The sequence below is a fragment of the Oryx dammah genome, unplaced genomic scaffold (genome assembly GCF_014754425.2).
Source record: "Oryx dammah isolate SB20612 unplaced genomic scaffold, SCBI_Odam_1.1 HiC_scaffold_2, whole genome shotgun sequence".
Lineage (NCBI taxonomy): Eukaryota > Metazoa > Chordata > Mammalia > Artiodactyla > Bovidae > Oryx > Oryx dammah.
Genome location: NW_024070186.1, coordinates 158116787 through 158128006, shown reverse-complemented (window position 1 = coordinate 158128006; position 11220 = coordinate 158116787).

The following is an 11220-nucleotide window of genomic DNA, read 5'->3' as shown; positions in this document are numbered from 1 at the left end:
TGACCGAGCTTGCCCGGGCCTACCTGCCTAGGGAGGGACAACACCCAGGAGCTGAATTTACTCCTGAGGTCACTTCCACAGCCCCAGAGACCAGAGGAATCAAGGAGATGAAACAGGAACGCAAACATTACCTGGGGACCCTCACCCTGGCCCCCGAGCTTGGGAAACCCAGCTGGGTGGGGGCCCTCGGCAGAGAGCGCACGTAGTCCGGGGCAGGGCAGTGGGTGCAGGTGTTGGGGGCTTTGTGGGGAGGCTGGGGGTGCTGCCATGGGGGTGGCAGGCAGACAGAGGAGGGCTGGCAGGCAGGCCTGCAGCCACCCCCTTGGCAAGGCCTGCTGGTGACCTTGCCCCCCTCCTCCAAGCACTTAACCGGCCGCTTGCTCCCTCTCGGAGACTCTGAGTGGTCCTGGTTCTCAGCTAAGTGGCTCCACGCCACGTCCACTGCTGCCGTGAGGGCCTTTGGGGCTCGGTATGCGTCTAGCCGCCGTCCTCTGTCTATTTTCAGGGCTCTTTGGGCTGAGTGCTGGGTGGAGCCCGGCCTCCCACCGAGGCCCCTGGGGGGCTGCACTGGGGCTATTTGTGTCCTCTTTTGGGGCCTCCGGCTCCTGGCGCCTCCGGGGGCCAGACGTCCCTTCAGATGTTCTTGGGATGCCCTTGGCCAAGGATGCTGGGGGTTGGGGGTGGCGCCAGCTCCTCTTTCCTGCTGGAAAAATGTGGTCTGGGAGAGAGAGGAAGGGTTGTGCTCAGGATGGCCAGCAGGAAGAGCCAAGCCCCTTCCAGGTCAGGATCTACCCCCCTCAACCCATCCGCTTGATGCAGCCAGTGGTGGGGGCGGGTGCCGAGGAGGTAACCAGAGCCACTGGCTGCTACCCACAGGATGCCAGCAGACCCCTTCCCCGGCCATCGTGATGACCCCGAATGCTTCCAGACGTTGCAAAGGGTCCCCTGGCAGAGTCCCCCCGCTGAGAACTGCTGCTGCAGGAGGGGGCGTGAGGGGGTCCCACAGAAAGGTGATGTGAAGGTCTCCTGGGGACTCCTGTGGGGGGATGTTTGGGGCCTGGGGATCCCCAGTCGCACTGCATGTGGGACCCTGACCCCTGTTGTCTGACGGGGGCCGTAGTGTAGGCCGGGGGCCACCAGAGGAGCGTCGGACTTCACCCTCCTTCCTGACGAGTCCCAGAGTCCCCCGCACGAGACGACAGGAGCCCCGGGCCCACCATGGCCTGTAGCCTGCCAGGCAGAGAGCCGGACACCCCTTCATATCACCGACAGCAGACCATGCCTCCAGTTTGCAGACAAGGCCCAGAGAGGTTAAGGGTTTGCCAGTGGTCACACAGCGCTCAGGCCAGATGAGGGCTCGTCTGGGAGGACTGACTTCAGGGCAGCTCCATGCCCTTGATGGGAGCCTCCAGAGGGGCTGGGCGAGGGGGGGGGGGTGGGTAGGAGGCAGGGATTGGGTGGAGAGTACGCGTTTGCACTGGTCCTCCTCTGTGCTTGCCCTCCGAGTGACCTGGGCTCTTATCTGGAGCCCGCACACCCCTAATCGGCTCGATTGCCCACAGAAGCACTTGCAGCTGATGTCACTGGAGCCTCTTAACATCAGAGGCGGCTCCCCCCGCTGACTCTCTGCCGGACGGTCCAAGGTCACTGGGACCACGCCTGCAGGGGGTGTTGAGAACGGGGGTGGGAAGCGTGGTGCCCCGCTTGGGGACAGGCCAGCTTAGCTCGGGGTGGGGGAGGCACCCTGTGCAGAGGGGGAGAGGGAACCCCCCTCAAGGCCCCTCCAGGCCCTGTCCCCAGGGACCTCACAGTCTACACTCAGGGTCAGCCAGGGATGCGGTGTGCCCCCCAGCCGCCCCGGGGCCCCCACTCATTTTATCTCCTGGGGTTGCAGAGGCACAAGGTGGGGAGGGGTGTGAGCAGCCCTGAGACCTATCAAAGGTTAGGGTGTCCAGGACAGCCAGCCCCAGAGCCCGAGACCCAGGGCTTGGCCGGGGCTCAGGCCCCAGCATTAACAGCGTCCAGAGAGCTCCTCTGTCCCCTGGCTGGGGCTCAACTGCACCTACGCCCCTGGACGCCTCAGCCCAGCTGCTCATCGTTGCCCGTCCACCCTTGCTCTCCGCAAAGACCCCCGAGTCCCGTTATTTCCATTAGAGAGGCCAAGCCGCCCAGCTGGTGGGGGCTGGGCAGGCCCTGGACCCTCTCACGGCTCAATGCCCTGTACCCCATGGCCTCCACTGTGACCCCACACCTGCACCCCAGGGACCAGGGCCTCGCCAGTCAGTCCAGTCACTTCCACAGGGCTCGGCCAGGCCCAGTCTGGCTAACAGCTGACAGGGTGAAGGCGCCAGAGCCTGCAGCCCTTCTGAGGCCAGTGGAGCCTGTGGTGGTGGGCACCAGCCTGGGGACGAGGAGTCTGGACAGGCGGTGGGCAGGCAGGCCGGGAGGGCGCCCCACTCCCCAGGCTCCCTGCCAGGCCCACCAGCTTCCACCTGTCAGCCTGTAGGAGACTGCCAAGTTAGGGGCCACCCTAAGGCCCTCACTCCTGACCCTGCTGCAAGCCTGGGTTCCCGAGACCACCCCAAGCTTCCGAGAATCTTCAGGACTCAGAGTCCCATGATGCTCAGGGGCATGGTCCCATGATGCTCAGGGACACAGCTTATCACTAGGACAGAGCAGTGGTGGGCCAGGGTCCACACCCCAGATCACCTGTCACCCCCCAGCACACCCCTAGCATATCTGTGAGGGCACACGGGCGGTGCTCCAAGCCATGTGCTGGGGCGTCCCTGGGGATGCTACGAGCTTGGGGACCCCCGGGTGCAGGTGGGCAGGAGGCCCGTGGGAGCCTCCCTGAGGCCGCTCCCAGCTGCACTGCTGACTGGGCTCTGCGATCCGGAGATGCCCTCACCTCCCCCAGCCTCAGTTTCCTCACCCTGGAAAGGTCTGGGTGGGAGGTAGGTTGAATCCTGCCCTGGACCATGCATGTATCCGCCCCTAATGTCCATGTTGGACATAGAGGCCCAGTTGATGGAGCCTCTGTGGGGTTCTGGAAGGCTCTCCAGGGTGATGAGGTGGGGACGGTGTAGAAGAGGAACACGGGTGCAGGGGCCTGTGACCCTGCACGTGGCTGCTGAGTGCAGCCAGGTGGGGGCTGAGCTGGGCAGCCTTGCCTGCCCACCTGCCCTTGGCCTCCGGCATCAGCAGCCTCGCCATGTCAGCCTGTTTCTGGCCCTGCTCACGCAGACGCAAAATCTCCCCTAAATCCTGTATTTAATTTTGTTCTCTGGGAAATTGTAGGAGGTTTTGGAGATAAAGCTGAGCTGATAAGTCAGGGATTTGGCTGTTCTTGAAGAAACTCTTGGACTGGGAGGGGGGAGGTGGGTCCAGGATGACTGAGTCAGCTTAGGAGCCCATTCAGAGCACACACAGCACACACCCCCCCCACAGCAGGCCCGAAGAGTCTACAGCTGGGTCAGCAGGTTCCCCAGGGTGAGGGGCGTGAAGGACACACATGGGGGTCTGACCCCAAGGAACACGTTCAAGGCGCTGTTAGAAGGTGGGTCCGTGCACAGCAAGACTTGAGGGGCTGAATTACATGCGGCGGGGTGGGGGGCGGTTGTTGATGCTCAGCCATCCTTTGAACCCTCTTCTCAAAGTTGTGCTTCCAGAGACCCTTCCCCTGGGAGAAGGGGTGTCGATCCTGCCCTTGCTGGCTGCTCTGCCCTGGACTTAGCCAACACCCTCAGCTCTGGAATAGTCTCTTCCAATCTCCCACATGTGTGGCCAGAGCTGAGTGGGGAAGTAGGATGATAACCTCCCTCATTTGGGAACATATACATCTTTTAATGTGACCCCAGATGACATTTGGTTTGTCAGCCTTGAAACCTACTAGCTGATGTCCACCAGGGGCCTCGGAAATCCTGGTGGTAGGGCGATTTTGGTCTGGTTTGCTCATTACTGTTGGATTTGTCTCTTTAATGCAAGTGATGTTAATGCTAGTGATGTTGAAGCTGAAGCTCCAATAATTTGGGCACCTGATGCGAAGAACCGACTCATTAGAAAAGACCCTGATGCTGGGAAAGATTGAAGGCGGGAGGAGAAGGGGATGACAGAGGATGAGATGGTTGGACGGCATCACTGACTCAATGGACATGAGTTTGAATAAGCTCCAGGAGTTGGTGATGGACAGGGAGGCCTGGCGTGCAGCAGTCCATGGGGTTGCAAAGAGTCGGACACGACTGAGCGACTAAACTCAACTGAACTGATGTTTAGCTGGTGGGCAGGAGGTGGCTCAAACCCAAGAGTGTTGTGAGTTGCCCATCGGACCCCTTTGTACCCTCTTTGCCTCTGGAGTGTCTCCTCTCTCCTTGCACACACCTCAAGCTGGTTTCTTATGTTTCCTTAGCCGAGTCTGAGTTCCTTTTACTCAAGCAAAAGTTTGTGAGTACTGGGTGTGCCCCTGACTCTGGACTGCTGAAGGTAGAGGATGGAGGAGCTCCTGAGCCAATTCAGACTGCAGGAGGCAATCAGGGCAGACTTCCTGGAGGAGGGGTGAGTCTGCAGGAAGTGGGGTAGAGAGCACCCCAGGATGGGTGCTGAAGCCTGGGGTGACCCAGGTCCTGGCTTTGCTATAGTGACAGGTCTGGTCATCGTGGTGACTTCCCACAGCAAAGGCATTTCAGTCCCTGGCAGGCTGTCCAGGGCCTGCCCCACACCATCCTCACTGAGGGACATGTCAGTGGCCACCCAGCAGGGTCAGGGCAGAAGGAGAACCGGCGCCAGCTCTTTGATCTCTGCCTGTGAGTGACTGAGTGCCTTGGGGCACTTCTGCTCCTCTGTATTGACCCGAGCAGGGCACAGGGCTTCACCCAGCTTCCAGGGGCTGCTGGGGCCTCTCCTGAGCTACCCCGTGCAGACATGGGACTTGGGGTCTGGCTCCAGCCATGAGGAGAAGACCTCTGTTGTCCAGGCTCCCTGTGCACCGGGCCCACCTTGACCTCAGAGACGGCAGGTCCCCCACAGAGAAGCTGCGGCCCCCAGCCACCCCCTTCCTTCTGCCGTTCCGCGGGATAGGCAGACGGAGTCCAGGTGCACTGGACCGTGGCTGGACCATGGGTGGCGGCCCCAGGGGACTCATCTTTCACAGGGGGCCCCAGAGACCAGGACGGGCCCTCCCTTGGTGATGCCGCCTCTGTCCAGCCCCTGGAGGTGGACTCCAGGTGCCACTCCCATGCCTGCTCCACGCTGGTGTCCTTGCAGTGGGCAGTCAGAGCATCCTCAGGTGTCACAGAGGGCCTGTCCATTCTGGTTCCGGGCTTCAACCCCACAGCCCCACACCTGACTACTTGAACTCCTCCATGGACGGGGAGCTCCCTCCCTGCGAGAAGCACAGCTGTGCTGCCCCGGGCTGGGATTAAAGCACCTGCGTCTCAGCATTCTCTGTTTCATGGACACGTCTCAGGCCTCGCTCGTCTGCGTCCAGATCCCAGACGCTTGTGTCCTTCAAGGACACGCTTGTGTCTTCCTTGTTGCTGCACCTATCTGACTGTTGGATACACTCCTTTTTCTGCTTTGTTCTCATTATAAACTCCACTGCAGTGCAGCTTGGTACAGGTGACTTTTTACTTGTGTTTAAAGCTTCCCTCTTAGCTGCAATCTTTCCTAGGGCTGGATTTCAGGGGCTGGAAGTGCCACGTTGAGTGCAGGAGCATCTCTTCATGTCAACTGCCCAACCACTTCCAGAAAAGCTGACCCAACTGGCTGGGCCCACGGGACAGCCCCATCTGTGATGGGTTTCAAACTCATGGGGGTGTGATGGTGGTGGGCAGCCCGTCAGATTTTTATTACTTTCAGGTGGCATCTGGGTAATAATAACATACCCTAAAGAATTGAAAGTAGTGTTCAACTAAAAGCCTGATGCCCATGTTCACAACAGCTGAAAGGTGGAAACAACCCAGATGCCCACCAGCAATGAGGATAATCCACGTGGTGGAATATTACTCAGCCATGAAAAGGAGTGACACGCTGACACAGGCTACAGCCCAGATAAACCTTGAAACTGGCATGGGCAGCAAAAGGAGCCAGATGCCACAGGACAAATGCCTGTGTTTCCATTCACATGAAACACTCAGAACCTGGAGACCCACAGACAGAATGCAGATCCGGGGGTGCCAGGGGCTGGGGGAGGAGGGCTGGGAGTGAGCACTAACGGGGACGGGGTGACGAGAAGGTTCTGGAACTGGATGAATGTGATAGATGCGGCCAACTTGGACTCAAAAATGGTGAACACGGTGAATGCTCTGTGTTGTTCAGTCGCTCAGTTGTGTCCGACTCTGTGACCCCACAGACTGCAGCACGCCAGGCCTCCCTGTCCTTCAGCAACTCCCAGAGCTTGCTCTAACTCGTGTCCATTGAGTCAGTGATGCCATCCAATCGTCTCCTCCTATCGCCCCCTCTCCTCCTGCCCTCAGTCTTTCCCAGGATCAGGGTCACGGTAAAGAAGCAGCGCCACTGGTAACATGCTCAGGCGGCCTTTGCTCTGTGCCGAGCAGGCGCAGCTCTCACCTCCCATGGGGGCTTATAATTGTGACTACAGATGAGGACAAGGCCTGCGGTGGCCTCCCGGCCGGCTAGCCGGCCAGAGGAGGCATGGCCCCTGCTTTGCAGGCGCTGTCTTGTTCCTCGCGTCCTGAGCTCTGTCCTGCTCCAGGTCCTTGGGCAGGAGCTTCTCTGTGAAGCTACCTTAATAAGCACCATTTATGCTGTGTCCAGTGATTCCTCCTCCTCCACCAAAAGTGAGGCACCCACGTGCCTTCTGTTACAGGATTGCTGGTTTCAGGCCCTCCAAACCTTCGAGCCCACCCTTGGCCACCTCTCCACTCAGACAGCAGAGACCTCGCTTGGGAAAGACCTGAGGGTAGGAACCAGGCTGAGGCTTCAGGCCGCCCAGATGAAGGGACAACCACCCAGGAGCTGCACACACACACCCCTCCCTCCATCCTCACTCACCGGGTTGGGAGACCACCCGCACCCCCATTTCACAGATGGGGAAATGGAGGCAGGGTCACAGGATGGCTCCCGGCCACACAGCCTCCGGGGTGACCCGGCATGATGCCTGCAGCAGCCACACGCAGCCCCCGCCTTCAGGCAGGTGAACTGGGTCCTGTGTGTGATACCCTCCCTGGTGAAGCATGGACAAGGCAGCACCCGTGGCCCGCAGCCCCTGCCTGCCCCGCTGCCCAGGGCCCATCCTCAGCCCGTCAGCCTCCCTCTCGTCCACCCGGCCGCCTGGGTGGTGGACGTGGCTCAGAGCCCAGCTCGGCAGGGGCCAGCCTCTTGCCGCAGCCTTGCTCCCGGCCAGCCCGCCTGCCCAGGCTCGCGTCTCCTATCTCTCTTCCGACCCTGAGCCTCACATCCCTGAGGGAAGAGGCTCCACTGCCTCCTCGGGGGTCAGACCACAGCCTTGGGGGCGCCTGCCGCCACCTGGGCTGGGTGCCCACCATGCCTCACCTAGGGGGATGCTTCCTCCAGGAAGCCCTCCTGAGCTCCTCCCCTGGGGACGGGGCCTGGTCTTCCTCCTGCACGCGGGCCCCTCCCTGCTCCCAGATCCCCACATCCACTGACTATGCCAAGGCCAGGCTCAGGGCTGTCTGAGCCATTTCAAATCCTCTTGTGATGAAAACGTTCCTCTGGCCCCGGGAGAGCCAGTTCGGGGGGGGGGCTGTCCCCCGCGCCCAGTGCTCTGCCTGGAGGCCAGCAGCTCCTTGAGCTGACATTCCAGGTGGCACAGTGGGAGGGCGAGGGGGAGCCAAGGAGACCAGATGGCTGCGTCTCTGCCTCTGGCAGTGAAGCAACCTTGGGTCCGTCATGGCCACCTGGGCCTCTCGAGGAGACGCAGGCCCCCGGCTCCCCATCTGGGAACTTCCGGTGGGGACAGAGCTGGTGGGGCCTTGGGCAGAGGTGACCCGGGCTGGACCCAGCAGGAGCCTCTGGAGATACCGACAAGGCACGCCGCTGCAGAGGGATGGGGTCTGTGTCAGCCCAGTGCGGGGACGGGGCTGCAGCCCCCGGCCCTGTGGGCCAGGTAGGGGCCAGGCCCTCGGCAAGCGGAGGGAGGGGCAGGGTGCCTTGGGCGTCCGTGAGGACCTAGGTTCCGTGCTCTGAGGCCTCTCCAGGCCGGGCGTCCTCTGGGAGCGCGGGGCGAGGCGTGGACAGGGCACCCTTCCCAGGGTCCTGCGGGGCAGCCATCCTAATCGTCACCTGCACAGGGACACGGCTGATGGCTGCATCCAGGCCCCCACACATGACCCAGACCTCCAGCTGTGGCCGAGGTGAACCTGGCCCTGCCCTCCCGTGTTTCGGTATCTAACCAGGGGGCTGAGTTCAGGCAGCGCGCCCTCCAAGGCCCCTGTGGTCTGGAAACCTAGCCGACGCAGCTCAGGGGTTCAGCTGACTCATCGGACCCCAATCACATAAACGGGACACAGGGCACCGAGGGTCCAAGCATACCTGCAGGGATGCCCCCTCCCTCCCAGGCCCTTTCCCCTCCCAACTGGGGGCTTGTTGTTGTTCAACCGCTCAGTCGTGTCTGACCCTTTGTGACCCCATGGACTGCAGCACACCAGGCTTCCCTGTCCTTCACTTTCTCCCAGAGTTCGCTCAAACTCATGTCCATTGAGTCAGTCATGCCATCCGACCATCTCATCCTCTGTCGTCCCCTTCTCCTCCTGCCCTCAATCTTTCCCAGCATCAGGGTCTTTTCAAATGAGTCAGTTCTTCACCTCAAGTGGCCAAAGTATTGGAACTTCAGCTTCAGCACTAGTCCTTCCAATGAACAACTCAGAACGGATCTCCTTTAGGATGGACTGGTTGGATCTCCTTGCAGTCCAAGGGACTCTCAAGAGTCTTCTCCAGCACCACAGTTCAAAAGCATCAATTCTTCGGCGTTCAGCTTTCTTTATGGTCCAAACTGGTGTTGCCCTTCTTTGGGGCTGGAATGAAAACTGACCCTTTTCCAGTCCTGTGACCACTGCTCAGTTTTCCAATTTTGCTGGCATCTTGAGTGCAGCACTTTAACAGCATCATCTTTAAGGATTTGAAATAGCTCAGCAGGAATTCCATTTACCTCCACTAGCTTTGTTCCTAGTGATGCTTCCTAAGACCCACTTGACTTCGCGCTCCAGGATGTCTGACTCTAGGTGAGTGATCACACCGTCGTGGTTATCCAGGTTTTTTGTATAGTTCTTCTGTGTATTCTTACCACCTGCCTCCCAACTAGGGGCTACCCGTCCATCTCAGGGGGTTCCCCCTGCCACCCAAGCAAAGTATTATCGCTGCAATTTAATAAGTGTCTAGGTTTGTCATAGCTTTTCTTCCAAGGAGCAAGCGTCTTTTAATTTCATGGCTGCAGTCACCATCTGCAGTGATCTTGGAGACCAAGAAAATAAGTCTGTCACTGTTTCCCCATCTATCGGCCATGAAGAGATGGGAACAGATGCTATGATCTTCGTTTTTTGAATGTTGAGTTTTAAGCCAGCTTTTCCACTCTCCTCTTTCACCTTCATCAAGAGGCTCTTTAGTTCCTCTTCACTTTCTGCCATAAGGGTGGTGTCATCTGCATATCTGAGGTGATTGATATTCCCCCCAGAAATCTTTATTTCCATCTTGTGCTTCATCCGCCTGGCATTTCACGTCATTTACTCTAGATATAAGTTAAATAAGCAGGGTGACAGTATCCAGCCTTCATATACTCCTTTCCCAATTTGGAACCAGTCCGTTGTTCCATGTCCATGTCCAGTTCTAACTGTTGATTCTTGACCTGCATACAGATTTATCAGGAGGCAGGTAAGGTGGTCCGGTATTTCCATCTCTTTGAAAATTTTCAACAATTTGTTGTGATTCATACAGTAAAAGGCTTTAGATAATCAAGGAAGCAAAAGTAGATGCGTTTCTGGAATTATCTAGCTTTCTCTATGTTGCAATTTGATCTCTAGTTCCTCTGCCTTTTCTGAATCCTGCTTGAACATCTGGAAGTTCTCGGTTCACGTACTGCTGAAACCTGGCTTGAAGAATTTTGAGCTTTACTTTGCTAGCATTGGAAATGAGTGCAACTGTGCGGTAGTTTGAATATTCTTTGGTATTGGCCTTCTTTGGGAATGGAATGAAAAACTGATTTTTTTTCCATTCCTGTTGCCACTGCTGAGTTTTCCAAATTTGCTGGTATCTTGGGCACAGCACTTTAACAGCATCATCATTTAGGATCTGAAAAAGCTCAGCTGGAATTCCAATACCTCCACTAGCTTTGCTCCTAGTGATGCTCCTAAGACCACTTGACCTCACATTCCAGGGTGTCTGGCTGTAGATGAATGATCATACAATCATGGTTATCTGGATCATTAATCTTTTTGGTATAGTTCTTCTGTGTAGTTTTGCAACCCCAATCCCAACTGGGGGTTCCCCCTTCCTCCCAGGGGTTTCCCCCTTTCTCCCAGTGGCTTTCATCTTTTCTCCAGGGACTTTAGCACCCTCCCAGGGTCTTCCCCCTTTGTATCAGGGACATCCCCCTTCCTACTAGGGGCTTCATCCTTCCGACCGGTGGCTTCCCCCTTTTTAGCATGGAATTCCCCTTCTTCCAGGGCCTTCTCCTTTGCTACCAGGGCCTTCCCCTTCCCTCACAGGGGTTTCCCACTTAGTACCAGGGACTTCCCGCTTCCTACCAGAGGTTTGCCCATCCTACCAAGGGCTTCCTCCTCCTGCCCAGGGGATTCCTTCTACCTACCAGAACCTTCTCCTTCCTACCAGGGACTTCCTTCTCCTGAGCAGGGTCTTCTTTCTTCCAGGGACTTTTAGTGTCCTACCAGAGGCTCCCCGCTTCATACCAGGAGCTTCCCTTTCCTACCATGGGCTCCCCCTTCCTACCAGGGGCCCCCCTTTCCTACCTTGGGCTTCCCTTCCTACCAGGGGCCCCCCTTTCCTACCTTGGGCTCCTCCTTCCTACCAGGGGACCCCTTTCCTACCAGGGGCTCCCCTTCCTACCAGGGGCCCCCCTTCCTACCTTGGGCTCCCCTTTTCTACCTTGGGCTTGCCTTCCTACCAGGGGCTTCCCCGTCCTACCAGGGGCTCCCCTTCCTACCAGGGGCTTCCCCTTCCTACCTTGGGCTCCCCTTCCTACCATGGGCTCCCCCTTCCTACCAGGGGCTCCCCCTTCCTACCAGGGGCTCC